At 49.5% G+C, this 24,455-nt stretch overlaps 6 non-coding genes across 6 annotated transcripts; all 6 read left to right on the top strand.

Moving 5' to 3' along the window:
• The first annotated feature begins 4,021 nt into the window (after positions 1–4,021).
• Positions 4,022–4,095, top strand: Trnaa-agc (transfer RNA alanine (anticodon AGC)). The gene has a single exon. It is a non-coding gene; the product is annotated as a tRNA-Ala (tRNA).
• Positions 4,096–7,197: 3,102 nt separating this feature from the next.
• Trnaa-agc (transfer RNA alanine (anticodon AGC)) lies at positions 7,198–7,271 on the top strand. The gene has a single exon. It is a non-coding gene; the product is annotated as a tRNA-Ala (tRNA).
• Positions 7,272–8,785: 1,514 nt separating this feature from the next.
• On the top strand, positions 8,786–8,859 carry Trnaa-agc (transfer RNA alanine (anticodon AGC)). Its single transcript has one exon. It is a non-coding gene; the product is annotated as a tRNA-Ala (tRNA).
• Positions 8,860–11,961: 3,102 nt separating this feature from the next.
• On the top strand, positions 11,962–12,035 carry Trnaa-agc (transfer RNA alanine (anticodon AGC)). The gene has a single exon. It is a non-coding gene; the product is annotated as a tRNA-Ala (tRNA).
• A 6,278-nt stretch (positions 12,036–18,313) lies between these two features.
• Positions 18,314–18,387, top strand: Trnaa-agc (transfer RNA alanine (anticodon AGC)). Its single transcript has one exon. It is a non-coding gene; the product is annotated as a tRNA-Ala (tRNA).
• A 4,690-nt stretch (positions 18,388–23,077) lies between these two features.
• On the top strand, positions 23,078–23,151 carry Trnaa-agc (transfer RNA alanine (anticodon AGC)). Its single transcript has one exon. It is a non-coding gene; the product is annotated as a tRNA-Ala (tRNA).
• The last annotated feature ends 1,304 nt before the right edge of the window (positions 23,152–24,455 follow it).

Raw genomic sequence — 24,455 nt, 5'->3', positions numbered from 1 at the left:
TTACCTCAGGTGCTGTGTGATTGTCGACAAGGAGTGAAATGGACCAATTTGTGACCGCCCTTTCAATTTAAGACGTTCAAAACAGACGGAATTTGCATTCGTAATACCAGAGCATCGAAACTACTTGGAACTCTTGTGTATATGAACGTGTCCGCGCCTTTGTATTCTGGTACCTTCGCCGCTACAAACCAACCAACCATCGTGTCCGTGCACATCAGAGTCGCAAAGAATGGAGAATAGCCAGGCTTGGTCGTGTGTGTAGCTGTAGCTCAGTTGGCAGATCGTTCGCTTAGCGTGTGAACGGTCTCGGGTTCAAGCCCCGGCTCCTCCATGTTTTGTGGTCAGTGCATGGTAAGTGTTGGTCGCGGCGAACATAAACGCACGCAAGAAGTTGCAAAACCAGCGTCACAGACTGATATGATGTATACTGTCATAAGGAGAGCAAGATGTAAGTGTGAGGACCGGCTGTTATCGTGGTGTCATCGAGTGCAGATCTGTCTTAGGTATCACGGCTTAACGTCATTGAAGTCTAGAGGTGGACAACACGTTCGTCTTACTCAGAGCGGTGTCTGAACTCTATTTTCGACGTTATGCGTGCCACTTTCATTGTGGCCAACTACGATTCGATACAGAATGCACGAAACCTGAAAGACACCCTCACTGATACATAGAGAGTAGTGTTTGTCTGCGGAATAATGGGAGTGCAAGGGTCTGTGACGTTGATATGACTGTATGTAGCACTACTAGTTATCGGGGGGGTGGGCGTAGCTCAGATGATAGAGCGCTCGCTTAGCGTGCGAGAGGTACTGGGATCGATACCCAGCGCCTCCAGAATTTTTAACACACCTACATGCGCACCTTGCCATGCAAGTGGAATAATTCCCAACCGGCAGAGGTGTGTAGGCAGATACAAGCGAACGATTAGCATCCACAATTGGCGAGCGTGCTTTTATTCGTGCGCAGGAAGCACCCTCCTCCCACACCTACACTTAATTTAGAAACAGTACAAATGTTCCCATAAGATTCTCAAGCCTACGTCGGAAAGATCTGCCTTGCGCCGATTTCACGTAAATCACACTGCACGTTCCCATTCTTTGCGTCAGTAGGCTGCTACTGGTGTTGCTGGTTGTGACTGCTGATAACAGATGCCGTAGCAATCAGTTCATGGAGTGAGTTGTATGTTTTGCGATAGTCTGTCTCTGACAAGGAAGCACAGGTGATATAGGTGCGAACACAGGAAGCTTGCAGCCCCTCGCTGCCTGCAGACACAGAGCAGCCACACTAGAAGAGCGGCCTAAGCCGTAGGCGAAATGGGCTCATTCGCTTTGGCGCGACGTCGAACTGTAAATAAGGCTGTCACTAGCGTGAGCGTTGCGTGAGCGTCGTGTAAAGTCGGAACAGTCATCTGCATGGGTGATTGCCAAGTTTGGGGAGCGTTTCGTAGTACGATCAGTGCAATGGAGACGCGGAAACTTGTTGTGTCCCAGTGTTTTTCAGTTGGACGACAAGAGTTTTACACAGTAGCAAAGAGCGAGGCACTGAGTTGGCATGAACAATGGAGAGCACAATGGGGCTCGAGATGTGCTTGTTACCTCAGGTGCTGTGTGATTGTCGACAAGGAGTGAAATGGACCAATTTGTGACCGCCCTTTCAATTTAAGACGTTCAAAACAGACGGAATTTGCATTCGTAATACCAGAGCATCGAAACTACTAGGAACTTTTGTGTATATGAACGTGTCCGCGCCTTTGTATTCTGGTACCTTCGCCGCTACAAACCAACCAACCATCGTGTCCGTGCACATCAGAGTCGCAAAGAATGGAGAATAGCCAGGCTTGGTCGTGTGTGTAGCTGTAGCTCAGTTGGCAGATCGTTCGCTTAGCGTGTGAACGGTCTCGGGTTCAAGCCCCGGCTCCTCCATGTTTTGTGGTCAGTGCATGGTAAGTGTTGGTCGCGGCGAACATAAACGCACGCAAGAAGTTGCAAAACCAGCGTCACAGACTGATATGATGTATACTGTCATAAGGAGAGCAAGATGTAAGTGTGAGGACCGGCTGTTATCGTGGTGTCATCGAGTGCAGATCTGTCTTAGGTATCACGGCTTAACGTCATTGAAGTCTAGAGGTGGACAACACGTTCGTCTTACTCAGAGCGGTGTCTGAACTCTATTTTCGACGTTATGCGTGCCACTTTCATTGTGGCCAACTACGATTCGATACAGAATGCACGAAACCTGAAAGACACCCTCACTGATACATAGAGAGTAGTGTCTGTCTGCGGAATAATGGGAGTGCAAGGGTCTGTGACGTTGATATGACTGTATGTAGCACTACTAGTTATCGGGGGGGTGGGCGTAGCTCAGATGATAGAGCGCTCGCTTAGCGTGCGAGAGGTACTGGGATCGATACCCAGCGCCTCCAGAATTTTTAACACATCTGGGCGTAGCTCAGATGATAGAGCGCTCGCTTAGCGTGCGAGAGGTACTGGGATCGATACCCAGCGCCTCCAGAATTTTTAACACACCTACATGCGCACCTTGCCATGCAAGTGGAATAATTCCCAACCGGCAGAGGTGTGTAGGCAGATACAAGCGAACGATTAGCATCCACAATTGGCGAGCGTGCTTTTATTCGTGCGCAGGAAGCACCCTCCTCCCACACCTACACTTAATTTAGAAACAGTACAAATGTTCCCATAAGATTCTCAAGCCTACGTCGGAAAGATCTGCCTTGCGCCGATTTCACGTAAATCCCACTGCACGTTCCCATTCTTTGCGTCAGTCGGCTGCTACTGGTGTTGCTGGTTGTGACTGCTGATAACAGATGCCGTAGCAATCAATTCATGGAGTGAGTTGTATGTTTTGCGATAGTCTGTCTCTGACAAGGAAGCACAGGTGATATAGGTGCGAACACAGGAAGCTTGCAGCCCCTCGCTGCCTGCAGACACAGAGCAGCCACACTAGAAGAGCGGCCTAAGCCGTAGGCGAAATGGGCTCATTCGCTTTGGCGCGACGTCGAACTGTAAATAAGGCTGTCACTAGCGTGAGCGTTGCGTGAGCGTCGTGTAAAGTCGGAACAGTCATCTGCATGGGTGATTGCCAAGTTTGGGGAGCGTTTCGTAGTACGATCAGTGCAATGGAGACGCGGAAACTTGTTGTGTCCCAGTGTTTTTCAGTTGGACGACAAGAGTTTTACACAGTAGCAAAGAGCGAGGCACTGAGTTGGCATGAACAATGGAGAGCACAATGGGGCTCGAGATGTGCTTGTTACCTCAGGTGCTGTGTGATTGTCGACAAGGAGTGAAATGGACCAATTTGTGACCGCCCTTTCAATTTAAGACGTTCAAAACAGACGGAATTTGCATTCGTAATACCAGAGCATCGAAACTACTAGGAACTCTTGTGTATATGAACGTGTCCGCGCCTTTGTATTCTGGTACCTTCGCCGCTACAAACCAACCAACCATCGTGTCCGTGCACATCAGAGTCGCAAAGAATGGAGAATAGCCAGGCTTGGTCGTGTGTGTAGCTGTAGCTCAGTTGGCAGATCGTTCGCTTAGCGTGTGAACGGTCTCGGGTTCAAGCCCCGGCTCCTCCATGTTTTGTGGTCAGTGCATGGTAAGTGTTGGTCGCGGCGAACATAAACGCACGCAAGAAGTTGCAAAACCAGCATCACAGACTGATATGATGCATACTGTCATAAGGAGAGCAAGATGTAAGTGTGAGGACCGGCTGTTATCGTGGTGTCATCGAGTGCGGATCTGTCTTAGGTATCACGGCTTAACGTCATTGAAGTCTAGAGGTGGACAACACGTTCGTCTTACTCAGAGCGGTGTCTGAACTCTATTTTCGACGTTATGCGTGCCACTTTCATTGTGGCCAACTACGATTCGATACAGAATGCACGAAACCTGAAAGACTCCCTCACTGATACATAGAGAGTAGTGTTTGTCTGCGGAATAATGGGAGTGCAAGGGTCTGTGACGTTGATATGACTGTATGTAGCACTACTAGTTATCGGGGGGGTGGGCGTAGCTCAGATGGTAGAGCGCTCGCTTAGCGTGCGAGAGGTGCTGGGATCGATACCCAGCGCCTCCAGAATTTTTAACACACCTACATGCGCACCTTGCCATGCAAGTGGAATAATTCCCAACCGGCAGAGGTGTGTAGGCAGATACAAGCGAACGATTAGCATCCACAATTGGCGAGCGTGCTTTTATTCGTGCGCAGGAAGCACCCTCCTCCCACACCTACACTTAATTTAGAAACAGTACAAATGTTCCCATAAGATTCTCAAGCCTACGTCGGAAAGATCTGCCTTGCGCCGATTTCACGTAAATCCCACTGCACGTTCCCATTCTTTGCGTCAGTAGGCTGCTACTGGTGTTGCTGGTTGTGACTGCTGATAACAGATGCCGTAGCAATCAATTCATGGAGTGAGTTGTATGTTTTGCGATAGTCTGTCTCTGACAAGGAAGCACAGGTGATATAGGTGCGAACACAGGAAGCTTGCAGCCCCTCGCTGCCTGCAGACACAGAGCAGCCACACTAGAAGAGCGGCCTAAGCCGTAGGCGAAATGGGCTCATTCGCTTTGGCGCGACGTCGAACTGTAAATAAGGCTGTCACTAGCGTGAGCGTTGCGTGAGCGTCGTGTAAAGTCGGAACAGTCATCTGCATGGGTGATTGCCAAGTTTGGGGAGCGTTTCGTAGTACGATCAGTGCAATGGAGACGCGGAAACTTGTTGTGTCCCAGTGTTTTTCAGTTGGACGACAAGAGTTTTACACAGTAGCAAAGAGCGAGGCACTGAGTTGGCATGAACAATGGAGAGCACAATGGGGCTCGAGATGTGCTTGTTACCTCAGGTGCTGTGTGATTGTCGACAAGGAGTGAAATGGACCAATTTGTGACCGCCCTTTCAATTTAAGACGTTCAAAACAGACGGAATTTGCATTCGTAATACCAGAGCATCGAAACTACTAGGAACTCTTGTGTATATGAACGTGTCCGCGCCTTTGTATTCTGGTACCTTCGCCGCTACAAACCAACCAACCATCGTGTCCGTGCACATCAGAGTCGCAAAGAATGGAGAATAGCCAGGCTTGGTCGTGTGTGTAGCTGTAGCTCAGTTGGCAGATCGTTCGCTTAGCGTGTGAACGGTCTCGGGTTCAAGCCCCGGCTCCTCCATGTTTTGTGGTCAGTGCATGGTAAGTGTTGGTCGCGGCGAACATAAACGCACGCAAGAAGTTGCAAAACCAGCGTCACAGACTGATATGATGTATACTGTCATAAGGAGAGCAAGATGTAAGTGTGAGGACCGGCTGTTATCGTGGTGTCATCGAGTGCAGATCTGTCTTAGGTATCACGGCTTAACGTCATTGAAGTCTAGAGGTGGACAACACGTTCGTCTTACTCAGAGCGGTGTCTGAACTCTATTTTCGACGTTATGCGTGCCACTTTCATTGTGGCCAACTACGATTCGATACAGAATGCACGAAACCTGAAAGACACCCTCACTGATACATAGAGAGTAGTGTCTGTCTGCGGAATAATGGGAGTGCAAGGGTCTGTGACGTTGATATGACTGTATGTAGCACTACTAGTTATCGGGGGGGTGGGCGTAGCTCAGATGATAGAGCGCTCGCTTAGCGTGCGAGAGGTACTGGGATCGATACCCAGCGCCTCCAGAATTTTTAACACACCTACATGCGCACCTTGCCATGCAAGTGGAATAATTCCCAACCGGCAGAGGTGTGTAGGCAGATACAAGCGAACGATTAGCATCCACAATTGGCGAGCGTGCTTTTATTCGTGCGCAGGAAGCACCCTCCTCCCACACCTACACTTAATTTAGAAACAGTACAAATGTTCCCATAAGATTCTCAAGCCTACGTCGGAAAGATCTGCCTTGCGCCGATTTCACGTAAATCCCACTGCACGTTCCCATTCTTTGCGTCAGTAGGCTGCTACTGGTGTTGCTGGTTGTGACTGCTGATAACAGATGCCGTAGCAATCAATTCATGGAGTGAGTTGTATGTTTTGCGATAGTCTGTCTCTGACAAGGAAGCACAGGTGATATAGGTGCGAACACAGGAAGCTTGCAGCCCCTCGCTGCCTGCAGACACAGAGCAGCCACACTAGAAGAGCGGCCTAAGCCGTAGGCGAAATGGGCTCATTCGCTTTGGCGCGACGTCGAACTGTAAATAAGGCTGTCACTAGCGTGAGCGTTGCGTGAGCGTCGTGTAAAGTCGGAACAGTCATCTGCATGGGTGATTGCCAAGTTTGGGGAGCGTTTCGTAGTACGATCAGTGCAATGGAGACGCGGAAACTTGTTGTGTCCCAGTGTTTTTCAGTTGGACGACAAGAGTTTTACACAGTAGCAAAGAGCGAGGCACTGAGTTGGCATGAACAATGGAGAGCACAATGGGGCTCGAGATGTGCTTGTTACCTCAGGTGCTGTGTGATTGTCGACAAGGAGTGAAATGGACCAATTTGTGACCGCCCTTTCAATTTAAGACGTTCAAAACAGACGGAATTTGCATTCGTAATACCAGAGCATCGAAACTACTAGGAACTCTTGTGTATATGAACGTGTCCGCGCCTTTGTATTCTGGTACCTTCGCCGCTACAAACCAACCAACCATCGTGTCCGTGCACATCAGAGTCGCAAAGAATGGAGAATAGCCAGGCTTGGTCGTGTGTGTAGCTGTAGCTCAGTTGGCAGATCGTTCGCTTAGCGTGTGAACGGTCTCGGGTTCAAGCCCCGGCTCCTCCATGTTTTGTGGTCAGTGCATGGTAAGTGTTGGTCGCGGCGAACATAAACGCACGCAAGAAGTTGCAAAACCAGCATCACAGACTGATATGATGCATACTGTCATAAGGAGAGCAAGATGTAAGTGTGAGGACCGGCTGTTATCGTGGTGTCATCGAGTGCGGATCTGTCTTAGGTATCACGGCTTAACGTCATTGAAGTCTAGAGGTGGACAACACGTTCGTCTTACTCAGAGCGGTGTCTGAACTCTATTTTCGACGTTATGCGTGCCACTTTCATTGTGGCCAACTACGATTCGATACAGAATGCACGAAACCTGAAAGACTCCCTCACTGATACATAGAGAGTAGTGTTTGTCTGCGGAATAATGGGAGTGCAAGGGTCTGTGACGTTGATATGACTGTATGTAGCACTACTAGTTATCGGGGGGGTGGGCGTAGCTCAGATGGTAGAGCGCTCGCTTAGCGTGCGAGAGGTGCTGGGATCGATACCCAGCGCCTCCAGAATTTTTAACACACCTACATGCGCACCTTGCCATGCAAGTGGAATAATTCCCAACCGGCAGAGGTGTGTAGGCAGATACAAGCGAACGATTAGCATCCACAATTGGCGAGCGTGCTTTTATTCGTGCGCAGGAAGCACCCTCCTCCCACACCTACACTTAATTTAGAAACAGTACAAATGTTCCCATAAGATTTTCAAGCCTACGTCGGAAAGATCTGCCTTGCGCCGATTTCACGTAAATCCCACTGCACGTTCCCATTCTTTGCGTCAGTCGGCTGCTACTGGTGTTGCTGGTTGTGACTGCTGATAACAGATGCCGTAGCAATCAATTCATGGAGTGAGTTGTATGTTTTGCGATAGTCTGTCTCTGACAAGGAAGCACAGGTGATATAGGTGCGAACACAGGAAGCTTGCAGCCCCTCGCTGCCTGCAGACACAGAGCAGCCACACTAGAAGAGCGGCCTAAGCCGTAGGCGAAATGTGCTCATTCGCTTTGGCGCGACGTCGAACTGTAAATAAGGCTGTCACTAGCGTGAGCGTTGCGTGAGCGTCGTGTAAAGTCGGAACAGTCATCTGCATGGGTGATTGCCAAGTTTGGGGAGCGTTTCGTAGTACGATCAGTGCAATGGAGACGCGGAAACTTGTTGTGTCCCAGTGTTTTTCAGTTGGACGACAAGAGTTTTACACAGTAGCAAAGAGCGAGGCACTGAGTTGGCATGAACAATGGAGAGCACAATGGGGCTCGAGATGTGCTTGTTACCTCAGGTGCTGTGTGATTGTCGACAAGGAGTGAAATGGACCAATTTGTGACCGCCCTTTCAATTTAAGACGTTCAAAACAGACGGAATTTGCATTCGTAATACCAGAGCATCGAAACTACTAGGAACTCTTGTGTATATGAACGTGTCCGCGCCTTTGTATTCTGGTACCTTCGGCGCTACAAACCAACCAACCATCGTGTCCGTGCACATCAGAGTCGCAAAGAATGGAGAATAGCCAGGCTTGGTCGTGTGTGTAGCTGTAGCTCAGTTGGCAGATCGTTCGCTTAGCGTGTGAACGGTCTCGGGTTCAAGCCCCGGCTCCTCCATGTTTTGTGGTCAGTGCATGGTAAGTGTTGGTCGCGGCGAACATAAACGCACGCAAGAAGTTGCAAAACCAGCATCACAGACTGATATGATGCATACTGTCATAAGGAGAGCAAGATGTAAGTGTGAGGACCGGCTGTTATCGTGGTGTCATCGAGTGCGGATCTGTCTTAGGTATCACGGCTTAACGTCATTGAAGTCTAGAGGTGGACAACACGTTCGTCTTACTCAGAGCGGTGTCTGAACTCTATTTTCGACGTTATGCGTGCCACTTTCATTGTGGCCAACTACGATTCGATACAGAATGCACGAAACCTGAAAGACTCCCTCACTGATACATAGAGAGTAGTGTTTGTCTGCGGAATAATGGGAGTGCAAGGGTCTGTGACGTTGATATGACTGTATGTAGCACTACTAGTTATCGGGGGGGTGGGCGTAGCTCAGATGGTAGAGCGCTCGCTTAGCGTGCGAGAGGTGCTGGGATCGATACCCAGCGCCTCCAGAGTTTTTAACACACCTACATGCGCACCTTGCCATGCAAGTGGAATAATTCCCAACCGGCAGAGGTGTGTAGGCAGATACATGCGAACGATTAGCATCCGCAATTGGCGAGCGTGCTTTTATTCGTGCGCAGGAAGCACCCTCCTCCCACACCTACACTTAATTTAGAAACAGTACAAATGTTCCCATAAGATTCTCAAGCCTACGTCGGAAAGATCTGCCTTGCGCCGATTTCACGTAAATCCCACTGCACGTTCCCATTCTTTGCGTCAGTAGGCTGCTACTGGTGTTGCTGGTTGTGACTGCTGATAACAGATGCCGTAGCAATCAATTCATGGAGTGAGTTGTATGTTTTGCGATAGTCTGTCTCTGACAAGGAAGCACAGGTGATATAGGTGCGAACACAGGAAGCTTGCAGCCCCTCGCTGCCTGCAGACACAGAGCAGCCACACTAGAAGAGCGGCCTAAGCCGTAGGCGAAATGGGCTCATTCGCTTTGGCGCGACGTCGAACTGTAAATAAGGCTGTCACTAGCGTGAGCGTTGCGTGAGCGTCGTGTAAAGTCGGAACAGTCATCTGCATGGGTGATTGCCAAGTTTGGGGAGCGTTTCGTAGTACGATCAGTGCAATGGAGACGCGGAAACTTGTTGTGTCCCAGTGTTTTTCAGTTGGACGACAAGAGTTTTACACAGTAGCAAAGAGCGAGGCACTGAGTTGGCATGAACAATGGAGAGCACAATGGGGCTCGAGATGTGCTTGTTACCTCAGGTGCTGTGTGATTGTCGACAAGGAGTGAAATGGACCAATTTGTGACCGCCCTTTCAATTTAAGACGTTCAAAACAGACGGAATTTGCATTCGTAATACCAGAGCATCGAAACTACTAGGAACTCTTGTGTATATGAACGTGTCCGCGCCTTTGTATTCTGGTACCTTCGCCGCTACAAACCAACCAACCATCGTGTCCGTGCACATCAGAGTCGCAAAGAATGGAGAATAGCCAGGCTTGGTCGTGTGTGTAGCTGTAGCTCAGTTGGCAGATCGTTCGCTTAGCGTGTGAACGGTCTCGGGTTCAAGCCCCGGCTCCTCCATGTTTTGTGGTCAGTGCATGGTAAGTGTTGGTCGCGGCGAACATAAACGCACGCAAGAAGTTGCAAAACCAGCGTCACAGACTGATATGATGTATACTGTCATAAGGAGAGCAAGATGTAAGTGTGAGGACCGGCTGTTATCGTGGTGTCATCGAGTGCAGATCTGTCTTAGGTATCACGGCTTAACGTCATTGAAGTCTAGAGGTGGACAACACGTTCGTCTTACTCAGAGCGGTGTCTGAACTCTATTTTCGACGTTATGCGTGCCACTTTCATTGTGGCCAACTACGATTCGATACAGAATGCACGAAACCTGAAAGACACCCTCACTGATACATAGAGAGTAGTGTCTGTCTGCGGAATAATGGGAGTGCAAGGGTCTGTGACGTTGATATGACTGTATGTAGCACTACTAGTTATCGGGGGGGTGGGCGTAGCTCAGATGATAGAGCGCTCGCTTAGCGTGCGAGAGGTACTGGGATCGATACCCAGCGCCTCCAGAATTTTTAACACACCTACATGCGCACCTTGCCATGCAAGTGGAATAATTCCCAACCGGCAGAGGTGTGTAGGCAGATACAAGCGAACGATTAGCATCCACAATTGGCGAGCGTGCTTTTATTCGTGCGCAGGAAGCACCCTCCTCCCACACCTACACTTAATTTAGAAACAGTACAAATGTTCCCATAAGATTCTCAAGCCTACGTCGGAAAGATCTGCCTTGCGCCGATTTCACGTAAATCCCACTGCACGTTCCCATTCTTTGCGTCAGTAGGCTGCTACTGGTGTTGCTGGTTGTGACTGCTGATAACAGATGCCGTAGCAATCAATTCATGGAGTGAGTTGTATGTTTTGCGATAGTCTGTCTCTGACAAGGAAGCACAGGTGATATAGGTGCGAACACAGGAAGCTTGCAGCCCCTCGCTGCCTGCAGACACAGAGCAGCCACACTAGAAGAGCGGCCTAAGCCGTAGGCGAAATGGGCTCATTCGCTTTGGCGCGACGTCGAACTGTAAATAAGGCTGTCACTAGCGTGAGCGTTGCGTGAGCGTCGTGTAAAGTCGGAACAGTCATCTGCATGGGTGATTGCCAAGTTTGGGGAGCGTTTCGTAGTACGATCAGTGCAATGGAGACGCGGAAACTTGTTGTGTCCCAGTGTTTTTCAGTTGGACGACAAGAGTTTTACACAGTAGCAAAGAGCGAGGCACTGAGTTGGCATGAACAATGGAGAGCACAATGGGGCTCGAGATGTGCTTGTTACCTCAGGTGCTGTGTGATTGTCGACAAGGAGTGAAATGGACCAATTTGTGACCGCCCTTTCAATTTAAGACGTTCAAAACAGACGGAATTTGCATTCGTAATACCAGAGCATCGAAACTACTAGGAACTCTTGTGTATATGAACGTGTCCGCGCCTTTGTATTCTGGTACCTTCGCCGCTACAAACCAACCAACCATCGTGTCCGTGCACATCAGAGTCGCAAAGAATGGAGAATAGCCAGGCTTGGTCGTGTGTGTAGCTGTAGCTCAGTTGGCAGATCGTTCGCTTAGCGTGTGAACGGTCTCGGGTTCAAGCCCCGGCTCCTCCATGTTTTGTGGTCAGTGCATGGTAAGTGTTGGTCGCGGCGAACATAAACGCACGCAAGAAGTTGCAAAACCAGCATCACAGACTGATATGATGCATACTGTCATAAGGAGAGCAAGATGTAAGTGTGAGGACCGGCTGTTATCGTGGTGTCATCGAGTGCGGATCTGTCTTAGGTATCACGGCTTAACGTCATTGAAGTCTAGAGGTGGACAACACGTTCGTCTTACTCAGAGCGGTGTCTGAACTCTATTTTCGACGTTATGCGTGCCACTTTCATTGTGGCCAACTACGATTCGATACAGAATGCACGAAACCTGAAAGACTCCCTCACTGATACATAGAGAGTAGTGTTTGTCTGCGGAATAATGGGAGTGCAAGGGTCTGTGACGTTGATATGACTGTATGTAGCACTACTAGTTATCGGGGGGGTGGGCGTAGCTCAGATGGTAGAGCGCTCGCTTAGCGTGCGAGAGGTGCTGGGATCGATACCCAGCGCCTCCAGAATTTTTAACACACCTACATGCGCACCTTGCCATGCAAGTGGAATAATTCCCAACCGGCAGAGGTGTGTAGGCAGATACAAGCGAACGATTAGCATCCACAATTGGCGAGCGTGCTTTTATTCGTGCGCAGGAAGCACCCTCCTCCCACACCTACACTTAATTTAGAAACAGTACAAATGTTCCCATAAGATTTTCAAGCCTACGTCGGAAAGATCTGCCTTGCGCCGATTTCACGTAAATCCCACTGCACGTTCCCATTCTTTGCGTCAGTCGGCTGCTACTGGTGTTGCTGGTTGTGACTGCTGATAACAGATGCCGTAGCAATCAATTCATGGAGTGAGTTGTATGTTTTGCGATAGTCTGTCTCTGACAAGGAAGCACAGGTGATATAGGTGCGAACACAGGAAGCTTGCAGCCCCTCGCTGCCTGCAGACACAGAGCAGCCACACTAGAAGAGCGGCCTAAGCCGTAGGCGAAATGTGCTCATTCGCTTTGGCGCGACGTCGAACTGTAAATAAGGCTGTCACTAGCGTGAGCGTTGCGTGAGCGTCGTGTAAAGTCGGAAAAGTCATCTGCATGGGTGATTGCCAAGTTTGGGGAGCGTTTCGTAGTACGATCAGTGCAATGGAGACGCGGAAACTTGTTGTGTCCCAGTGTTTTTCAGTTGGACGACAAGAGTTTTACACAGTAGCAAAGAGCGAGGCCCTGAGTTGGCATGAACAATGGAGAGCACAATGGGGCTCGAGACGTGCTTGTTACCTCAGGTGCTGTGTGATTGTCGACAAGGAGTGAAATGGACCAATTTGTGACCGCCCTTTCAATTTAAGACGTTCAAAACAGACGGAATTTGCATTCGTAATACCAGAGCATCGAAACTACTTGGAACTCTTGTGTATATGAACGTGTCCGCGCCTTTGTATTCTGGTACCTTCGCCGCTACAAACCAACCAACCATCGTGTCCGTGCACATCAGAGTCGCAAAGAATGGAGAATAGCCAGGCTTGGTCGTGTGTGTAGCTGTAGCTCAGTTGGCAGATCGTTCGCTTAGCGTGTGAACGGTCTCGGGTTCAAGCCCCGGCTCCTCCATGTTTTGTGGTCAGTGCATGGTAAGTGTTGGTCGCGGCGAACATAAACGCACGCAAGAAGTTGCAAAACCAGCGTCACAGACTGATATGATGTATACTGTCATAAGGAGAGCAAGATGTAAGTGTGAGGACCGGCTGTTATCGTGGTGTCATCGAGTGCAGATCTGTCTTAGGTATCACGGCTTAACGTCATTGAAGTCTAGAGGTGGACAACACGTTCGTCTTACTCAGAGCGGTGTCTGAACTCTATTTTCGACGTTATGCGTGCCACTTTCATTGTGGCCAACTACGATTCGATACAGAATGCACGAAATCTGAAAGACACCCTCACTGATACATAGAGAGTAGTGTTTGTCTGCGGAATAATGGGAGTGCAAGGGTCTGTGACGTTGATATGACTGTATGTAGCACTACTAGTTATCGGGGGGGTGGGCGTAGCTCAGATGATAGAGCGCTCGCTTAGCGTGCGAGAGGTACTGGGATCGATACCCAGCGCCTCCAGAATTTTTAACACACCTACATGCGCACCTTGCCATGCAAGTGGAATAATTCCCAACCGGCAGAGGTGTGTAGGCAGATACAAGCGAACGATTAGCATCCACAATTGGCGAGCGTGCTTTTATTCGTGCGCTGGAAGCACCCTCCTCCCACACCTACACTTAATTTAGAAACAGTACAAATGTTCCCATAAGATTCTCAAGCCTACGTCGGAAAGATCTGCCTTGCGCCGATTTCACGTAAATCCCACTGCACGTTCCCATTCTTTGCGTCAGTAGGCTGCTACTGGTGTTGCTGGTTGTGACTGCTGATAACAGATGCCGTAGCAATCAATTCATGGAGTGAGTTGTATGTTTTGCGATAGTCTGTCTCTGACAAGGAAGCACAGGTGATATAGGTGCGAACACAGGAAGCTTGCAGCCCCTCGCTGCCTGCAGACACAGAGCAGCCACACTAGAAGAGCGGCCTAAGCCGTAGGCGAAATGGGCTCATTCGCTTTGGCGCGACGTCGAACTGTAAATAAGGCTGTCACTAGCGTGAGCGTTGCGTGAGCGTCGTGTAAAGTCGGAACAGTCATCTGCATGGGTGATTGCCAAGTTTGGGGAGCGTTTCGTAGTACGATCAGTGCAATGGAGACGCGGAAACTTGTTGTGTCCCAGTGTTTTTCAGTTGGACGACAAGAGTTTTACACAGTAGCAAAGAGCGAGGCCCTGAGTTGGCATGAACAATGGAGAGCACAATGGGGCTCGAGACGTGCTTGTTACCTCAGGTGCTGTGTGATTGTCGACAAGGAGTGAAATGGACCAATTTGTGACCGCCCTTTCAATTTAAGACGTTCAAAACAGACGGAATTTGCATTCGTAATACCAGAGCATCGAAACTACTTGGAACTCTTGTGTATATGAACGTGTCCGCGCCTTTGTATTCTGGTACCTTCGCCGCTACAAACCAACCAACCATCGTGTCCGTGCACATCAGAGTCGCAAAGAATGGAGAATAGCCAGGCTTGGTCGTGTGTGTAGCTGTAGCTCAGTTGGCAGATCGTTCGCTTAGCGTGTGAACGGTCTCGGGTTCAAGCCCCGGCTCCTCCATGTTTTGTGGTCAGTGCATGGTAAGTGTTGGTCGCGGCGAACATAAACGCACGCAAGAAGTTGCAAAACCAGCGTCACAGACTGATATGATGTATACTGTCATAAGGAGAGCAAGATGTAAGTGTGAGGACCGGCTGTTATCGTGGTGTCATCGAGTGCAGATCTGTCTTAGGTATCACGGCTTAACGTCATTGAAGTCTAGAGGTGGACAACACGTTCGTCTTACTCAGAGCGGTGTCTGAACTCTATTTTCGACGTTATGCGTGCCACTTTCATTGTGGCCAACTACGATTCGATACAGAATGCACGAAACCTGAAAGACACCCTCACTGATACATAGAGAGTAGTGTTTGTCTGCGGAATAATGGGAGTGCAAGGGTCTGTGACGTTGATATGACTGTATGTAGCACTACTAGTTATCGGGGGGGTGGGCGTAGCTCAGATGATAGAGCGCTCGCTTAGCGTGCGAGAGGTACTGGGATCGATACCCAGCGCCTCCAGAATTTTTAACACACCTACATGCGCACCTTGCCATGCAAGTGGAATAATTCCCAACCGGCAGAGGTGTGTAGGCAGATACAAGCGAACGATTAGCATCCACAATTGGCGAGCGTGCTTTTATTCGTGCGCAGGAAGCACCCTCCTCCCACACCTACACTTAATTTAGAAACAGTACAAATGTTCCCATAAGATTCTCAAGCCTACGTCGGAAAGATCTGCCTTGCGCCGATTTCACGTAAATCCCACTGCACGTTCCCATTCTTTGCGTCAGTAGGCTGCTACTGGTGTTGCTGGTTGTGACTGCTGATAACAGATGCCGTAGCAATCAATTCATGGAGTGAGTTGTATGTTTTGCGATAGTCTGTCTCTGACAAGGAAGCACAGGTGATATAGGTGCGAACACAGGAAGCTTGCAGCCCCTCGCTGCCTGCAGACACAGAGCAGCCACACTAGAAGAGCGGCCTAAGCCGTAGGCGAAATGGGCTCATTCGCTTTGGCGCGACGTCGAACTGTAAATAAGGCTGTCACTAGCGTGAGCGTTGCGTGAGCGTCGTGTAAAGTCGGAACAGTCATCTGCATGGGTGATTGCCAAGTTTGGGGAGCGTTTCGTAGTACGATCAGTGCAATGGAGACGCGGAAACTTGTTGTGTCCCAGTGTTTTTCAGTTGGACGACAAGAGTTTTACACAGTAGCAAAGAGCGAGGCACTGAGTTGGCATGAACAATGGAGAGCACAATGGGGCTCGAGATGTGCTTGTTACCTCAGGTGCTGTGTGATTGTCGACAAGGAGTGAAATGGACCAATTTGTGACCGCCCTTTCAATTTAAGACGTTCAAAACAGACGGAATTTGCATTCGTAATACCAGAGCATCGAAACTACTAGGAACTCTTGTGTATATGAACGTGTCCGCGCCTTTGTATTCTGGTACCTTCGCCGCTACAAACCAACCAACCATCGTGTCCGTGCACATCAGAGTCGCAAAGAATGGAGAATAGCCAGGCTTGGTCGTGTGTGTAGCTGTAGCTCAGTTGGCAGATCGTTCGCTTAGCGTGTGAACGGTCTCGGGTTCAAGCCCCGGCTCCTCCATGTTTTGTGGTCAGTGCATGGTAAGTGTTGGTCGCGGCGAACATAAACGCACGCAAGAAGTTGCAAAACCAGCGTCACAGACTGATATGATGTATACTGTCATAAGGAGAGCAAGATGTAAGTGTGAGGACCGGCTGTTATCGTGGTGTCATCGAGTGCAGATCTGTCTTAGGTATCACGGCTTAACGTCATTGAAGTCTAGAGGTGGACAACACGTTCGTCTTACTCAGAGCGGTGTCTGAACTCTATTTTCGACGTTATGCGTGCCACTTTCATTGTGGCCAACTACGATTCGATACAGAATGCACGAAACCTGAAAGACACCCTCACTGATACATAGAGAGTAGTGTCTGTCTGCGGAATAATGGGAGTGCAAGGGTCTGTGACGTTGATATGACTGTATGTAGCACTACTAGTTATCGGGGGGGTGGGCGTAGCTCAGATGATAGAGCGCTCGCTTAGCGTGCGAGAGGTACTGGGATCGATACCCAGCGCCTCCAGAATTTTTAACACACCTACATGCGCACCTTGCCATGCAAGTGGAATAATTCCCAACCGGCAGAGGTGTGTAGGCAGATACAAGCGAACGATTAGCATCCACAATTGGCGAGCGTGCTTTTATTCGTGCGCAGGAAGCACCCTCCTCCCACACCTACACTTAATTTAGAAACAGTACAAATGTTCCCATAAGATTCTCAAGCCTACGTCGGAAAGATCTGCCTTGCGCCGATTTCACGTAAATCCCACTGCACGTTCCCATTCTTTGCGTCAGTAGGCTGCTACTGGTGTTGCTGGTTGTGACTGCTGATAACAGATGCCGTAGCAATCAATTCATGGAGTGAGTTGTATGTTTTGCGATAGTCTGTCTCTGACAAGGAAGCACAGGTGATATAGGTGCGAACACAGGAAGCTTGCAGCCCCTCGCTGCCTGCAGACACAGAGCAGCCACACTAGAAGAGCGGCCTAAGCCGTAGGCGAAATGGGCTCATTCGCTTTGGCGCGACGTCGAACTGTAAATAAGGCTGTCACTAGCGTGAGCGTTGCGTGAGCGTCGTGTAAAGTCGGAACAGTCATCTGCATGGGTGATTGCCAAGTTTGGGGAGCGTTTCGTAGTACGATCAGTGCAATGGAGACGCGGAAACTTGTTGTGTCCCAGTGTTTTTCAGTTGGACGACAAGAGTTTTACACAGTAGCAAAGAGCGAGGCACTGAGTTGGCATGAACAATGGAGAGCACAATGGGGCTCGAGATGTGCTTGTTACCTCAGGTGCTGTGTGATTGTCGACAAGGAGTGAAATGGACCAATTTGTGACCGCCCTTTCAATTTAAGACGTTCAAAACAGACGGAATTTGCATTCGTAATACCAGAGCATCGAAACTACTAGGAACTCTTGTGTATATGAACGTGTCCGCGCCTTTGTATTCTGGTACCTTCGCCGCTACAAACCAACCAACCATCGTGTCCGTGCACATCAGAGTCGCAAAGAATGGAGAATAGCCAGGCTTGGTCGTGTGTGTAGCTGTAGCTCAGTTGGCAGATCGTTCGCTTAGCGTGTGAACGGTCTCGGGTTCAAGCCCCGGCTCCTCCATGTTTTGTGGTCAGTGCATGGTAAGTGTTGGTCGCGGCGAACATAAACGCACGCAAGAAGTTGCAAAACCAGCATCACAGACTGATATGATGCATACTGTCATAAGGAGAGCAAGATGTAAGTGTGAGGACCGGCTGTTATCGTGGTGTCATCGAGTGCGGATCTGTCTTAGGTATCACGGCTTAACGTCATTGAAGTCTAGAGGTGGACAACACGTTCGTCTTACTCAGAGCGGTGTCTGAACTCTATTTTCGACGTTATGCGTGCCACTTTCATTGTGGCCAACTACGATTCGATACAGAATGCACGAAACCTGAAAGACTCCCTCACTGATACATAGAGAGTAGTGTTTGTCTGCGGAATAATGGGAGTGCAAGGGTCTGTGACGTTGATATGACTGTATGTAGCACTACTAGTTATCGGGGGGGTGGGCGTAGCTCAGATGGTAGAGCGATCGCTTAGCGTGCGAGAGGTGCTGGGATCGATACCCAGCGCCTCCAGAATTTTTAACACACCTACATGCGCACCTTGCCATGCAAGTGGAATAATTCCCAACCGGCAGAGGTGTGTAGGCAGATACAAGCGAACGATTAGCATCCACAATTGGCGAGCGTGCTTTTATTCGTGCGCAGGAAGCACCCTCCTCCCACACCTACACTTAATTTAGAAACAGTACAAATGTTCCCATAAGATTTTCAAGCCTACGTCGGAAAGATCTGCCTTGCGCCGATTTCACGTAAATCCCACTGCACGTTCCCATTCTTTGCGTCAGTCGGCTGCTACTGGTGTTGCTGGTTGTGACTGCTGATAACAGATGCCGTAGCAATCAATTCATGGAGTGAGTTGTATGTTTTACGATAGTCTGTCTCTGACAAGGAAGCACAGGTGATATAGGTGCGAACACAGGAAGCTTGCAGCCCCTCGCTGCCTGCAGACACAGAGCAGCCACACTAGAAGAGCGGCCTAAGCCGTAGGCGAAATGTGCTCATTCGCTTTGGCGCGACGTCGAACTGTAAATAAGGCTGTCACTAGCGTGAGCGTTGCGTGAGCGTCGTGTAAAGTCGGAAAAGTCATCTGCATGGGTGATTGCCAAGTTTGGGGAGCGTTTCGTAGTACGATCAGTGCAATGGAGACGCGGAAACTTGTTGTGTCCCAGTGTTTTTCAGTTGGACGACAAGAGTTTTACACAGTAGCAAAGAGCGAGGCCCTGAGTTGGCATGAACAATGGAGAGCACAATGGGGCTCGAGACGTGCTTGTTACCTCAGGTGCTGTGTGATTGTCGACAAGGAGTGAAATGGACCAATTTGTGACCGCCCTTTCAATTTAAGACGTTCAAAACAGACGGAATTTGCATTCGTAATACCAGAGCATCGAAACTACTTGGAACTCTTGTGTATATGAACGTGTCCGCGCCTTTGTATTCTGGTACCTTCGCCGCTACAAACCAACCAACCATCGTGTCCGTGCACATCAGAGTCGCAAAGAATGGAGAATAGCCAGGCTTGGTCGTGTGTGTAGCTGTAGCTCAGTTGGCAGATCGTTCGCTTAGCGTGTGAACGGTCTCGGGTTCAAGCCCCGGCTCCTCCATGTTTTGTGGTCAGTGCATGGTAAGTGTTGGTCGCGGCGAACATAAACGCACGCAAGAAGTTGCAAAACCAGCGTCACAGACTGATATGATGTATACTGTCATAAGGAGAGCAAGATGTAAGTGTGAGGACCGGCTGTTATCGTGGTGTCATCGAGTGCAGATCTGTCTTAGGTATCACGGCTTAACGTCATTGAAGTCTAGAGGTGGACAACACGTTCGTCTTACTCAGAGCGGTGTCTGAACTCTATTTTCGACGTTATGCGTGCCACTTTCATTGTGGCCAACTACGATTCGATACAGAATGCACGAAACCTGAAAGACACCCTCACTGATACATAGAGAGTAGTGTTTGTCTGCGGAATAATGGGAGTGCAAGGGTCTGTGACGTTGATATGACTGTATGTAGCACTACTAGTTATCGGGGGGGTGGGCGTAGCTCAGATGATAGAGCGCTCGCTTAGCGTGCGAGAGGTACTGGGATCGATACCCAGCGCCTCCAGAATTTTTAACACACCTACATGCGCACCTTGCCATGCAAGTGGAATAATTCCCAACCGGCAGAGGTGTGTAGGCAGATACAAGCGAACGATTAGCATCCACAATTGGCGAGCGTGCTTTTATTCGTGCGCAGGAAGCACCCTCCTCCCACACCTACACTTAATTTAGAAACAGTACAAATGTTCCCATAAGATTCTCAAGCCTACGTCGGAAAGATCTGCCTTGCGCCGATTTCACGTAAATCCCACTGCACGTTCCCATTCTTTGCGTCAGTAGGCTGCTACTGGTGTTGCTGGTTGTGACTGCTGATAACAGATGCCGTAGCAATCAATTCATGGAGTGAGTTGTATGTTTTGCGATAGTCTGTCTCTGACAAGGAAGCACAGGTGATATAGGTGCGAACACAGGAAGCTTGCAGCCCCTCGCTGCCTGCAGACACAGAGCAGCCACACTAGAAGAGCGGCCTAAGCCGTAGGCGAAATGGGCTCATTCGCTTTGGCGCGACGTCGAACTGTAAATAAGGCTGTCACTAGCGTGAGCGTTGCGTGAGCGTCGTGTAAAGTCGGAACAGTCATCTGCATGGGTGATTGCCAAGTTTGGGGAGCGTTTCGTAGTACGATCAGTGCAATGGAGACGCGGAAACTTGTTGTGTCCCAGTGTTTTTCAGTTGGACGACAAGAGTTTTACACAGTAGCAAAGAGCGAGGCACTGAGTTGGCATGAACAATGGAGAGCACAATGGGGCTCGAGATGTGCTTGTTACCTCAGGTGCTGTGTGATTGTCGACAAGGAGTGAAATGGACCAATTTGTGACCGCCCTTTCAATTTAAGACGTTCAAAACAGACGGAATTTGCATTCGTAATACCAGAGCATCGAAACTACTAGGAACTCTTGTGTATATGAACGTGTCCGCGCCTTTGTATTCTGGTACCTTCGCCGCTACAAACCAACCAACCATCGTGTCCGTGCACATCAGAGTCGCAAAGAATGGAGAATAGCCAGGCTTGGTCGTGTGTGTAGCTGTAGCTCAGTTGGCAGATCGTTCGCTTAGCGTGTGAACGGTCTCGGGTTCAAGCCCCGGCTCCTCCATGTTTTGTGGTCAGTGCATGGTAAGTGTTGGTCGCGGCGAACATAAACGCACGCAAGAAGTTGCAAAACCAGCATCACAGACTGATATGATGCATACTGTCATAAGGAGAGCAAGATGTAAGTGTGAGGACCGGCTGTTATCGTGGTGTCATCGAGTGCGGATCTGTCTTAGGTATCACGGCTTAACGTCATTGAAGTCTAGAGGTGGACAACACGTTCGTCTTACTCAGAGCGGTGTCTGAACTCTATTTTCGACGTTATGCGTGCCACTTTCATTGTGGCCAACTACGATTCGATACAGAATGCACGAAACCTGAAAGACTCCCTCACTGATACATAGAGAGTAGTGTTTGTCTGCGGAATAATGGGAGTGCAAGGGTCTGTGACGTTGATATGACTGTATGTAGCACTACTAGTTATCGGGGGGGTGGGCGTAGCTCAGATGGTAGAGCGCTTGCTTAGCGTGCGAGAGGTGCTGGGATCGATACCCAGCGCCTCCAGAATTTTTAACACACCTACATGCGCACCTTGCCATGCAAGTGGAATAATTCCCAACCGGCAGAGGTGTGTAGGCAGATACAAGCGAACGATTAGCATCCACAATTGGCGAGCGTGCTTTTATTCGTGCGCAGGAAGCACCCTCCTCCCACACCTACACTTAATTTAGAAACAGTACAAATGTTCCCATAAGATTTTCAAGCCTACGTCGGAAAGATCTGCCTTGCGCCGATTTCACGTAAATCCCACTGCACGTTCCCATTCTTTGCGTCAGTCGGCTGCTACTGGTGTTGCTGGTTGTGACTGCTGATAACAGATGCCGTAGCAATCAATTCATGGAGTGAGTTGTATGTTTTGCGATAGTCTGTCTCTGACAAGGAAGCACAGGTGATATAGGTGCGAACACAGGAAGCTTGCAGCCCCTCGCTGCCTGCAGACACAGAGCAGCCACACTAGAAGAGCGGCCTAAGCCGTAGGCGAAATGGGCTCATTCGCTTTGGCGCGACGTCGAACTGTAAATAAGGCTGTCACTAGCGTGAGCGTTGCGTGAGCGTCGTGTAAAGTCGGAACAGTCATCTGCATGGGTGATTGCCAAGTTTGGGGAGCGTTTCGTAGTACGATCAGTGCAATGGAGACGCGGAAACTTGTTGTGTCCCAGTGTTTTTCAGTTGGACGACAAGAGTTTTACACAGTAGCAAAGAGCGAGGCACTGAGTTGGCATGAACAATGGAGAGCACAATGGGGCTCGAGATGTGCTTGTTACCTCAGGTGCTGTGTGATTGTCGACAAGGAGTGAAATGGACCAATTTGTGACCGCCCTTTCAATTTAAGACGTTCAAAACAGACGGAATTTGCATTCGTAATACCAGAGCATCGAAACTACTAGGAACTCTTGTGTATATGAACGTGTCCGCGCCTTTGTATTCTGGTACCTTCGCCGCTACAAACCAACCAACCATCGTGTCCGTGCACATCAGAGTCGCAAAGAATGGAGAATAGCCAGGCTTGGTCGTGTGTGTAGCTGTAGCTCAGTTGGCAGATCGTTCGCTTAGCGTGTGAACGGTCTCGGGTTCAAGCCCCGGCTCCTCCATGTTTTGTGGTCAGTGCATGGTAAGTGTTGGTCGCGGCGAACATAAACGCACGCAAGAAGTTGCAAAACCAGCATCACAGACTGATATGATGCATACTGTCATAAGGAGAGCAAGATGTAAGTGTGAGGACCGGCTGTTATCGTGGTGTCATCGAGTGCGGATCTGTCTTAGGTATCACGGCTTAACGTCATTGAAGTCTAGAGGTGGACAACACGTTCGTCTTACTCAGAGCGGTGTCTGAACTCTATTTTCGACGTTATGCGTGCCACTTTCATTGTGGCCAACTACGATTCGATACAGAATGCACGAAACCTGAAAGACTCCCTCACTGATACATAGAGAGTAGTGTTTGTCTGCGGAATAATGGGAGTGCAAGGGTCTGTGACGTTGATATGACTGTATGTAGCACTACTAGTTATCGGGGGGGTGGGCGTAGCTCAGATGGTAGAGCGCTCGCTTAGCGTGCGAGAGGTGCTGGGATCGATACCCAGCGCCTCCAGAATTTTTAACACACCTACATGCGCACCTTGCCATGCAAGTGGAATAATTCCCAACCGGCAGAGGTGTGTAGGCAGATACAAGCGAACGATTAGCATCCACAATTGGCGAGCGTGCTTTTATTCGTGCGCAGGAAGCACCCTCCTCCCACACCTACACTTAATTTAGAAACAGTACAAATGTTCCCATAAGATTTTCAAGCCTACGTCGGAAAGATCTGCCTTGCGCCGATTTCACGTAAATCCCACTGCACGTTCCCATTCTTTGCGTCAGTCGGCTGCTACTGGTGTTGCTGGTTGTGACTGCTGATAACAGATGCCGTAGCAATCAATTCATGGAGTGAGTTGTATGTTTTGCGATAGTCTGTCTCTGACAAGGAAGCACAGGTGATATAGGTGCGAACACAGGAAGCTTGCAGCCCCTCGCTGCCTGCAGACACAGAGCAGCCACACTAGAAGAGCGGCCTAAGCCGTAGGCGAAATGTGCTCATTCGCTTTGGCGCGACGTCGAACTGTAAATAAGGCTGTCACTAGCGTGAGCGTTGCGTGAGCGTCGTGTAAAGTCGGAAAAGTCATCTGCATGGGTGATTGCCAAGTTTGGGGAGCGTTTCGTAGTACGATCAGTGCAATGGAGACGCGGAAACTTGTTGTGTCCCAGTGTTTTTCAGTTGGACGACAAGAGTTTTACACAGTAGCAAAGAGCGAGGCCCTGAGTTGGCATGAACAATGGAGAGCACAATGGGGCTCGAGACGTGCTTGTTACCTCAGGTGCTGTGTGATTGTCGACAAGGAGTGAAATGGACCAATTTGTGACCGCCCTTTCAATTTAAGACGTTCAAAACAGACGGAATTTGCATTCGTAATACCAGAGCATCGAAACTACTAGGAACTCTTGTGTATATGAACGTGTCCGCGCCTTTGTATTCTGGTACATTCGCCGCTACAAACCAACCAACCATCGTGTCCGTGCACATCAGAGTCGCAAAGAATGGAGAATAGCCAGGCTTGGTCGTGTGTGTAGCTGTAGCTCAGTTGGCAGACCGTTCGCTTAGCGTATGAACGGTCTCGGGTTCAAGCCCCGGCTCCTCCATGTTTTGTGGTCAGTGCATGGTAAGTGTTGGTCGCGGCGAACATAAACGCACGCAAGAAGTTGCAAAACCAGCGTCACAGACTGATATGATGTATACTGTCATAAGGAGAGCAAGATGTAAGTGTGAGGACCGGCTGTTATCGTGGTGTCATCGAGTGCGGATCTGTCTTAGGTATCACGGCTTAACGTCATTGAAGTCTAGAGGTGGACAACACG

The sequence above is a fragment of the Schistocerca gregaria genome, chromosome 11 (genome assembly GCF_023897955.1).
Source record: "Schistocerca gregaria isolate iqSchGreg1 chromosome 11, iqSchGreg1.2, whole genome shotgun sequence".
In the NCBI taxonomy this organism is placed as follows: Eukaryota; Metazoa; Arthropoda; class Insecta; order Orthoptera; family Acrididae; genus Schistocerca; species Schistocerca gregaria.
This window is presented reverse-complemented; position numbering and strand designations above follow the sequence as displayed.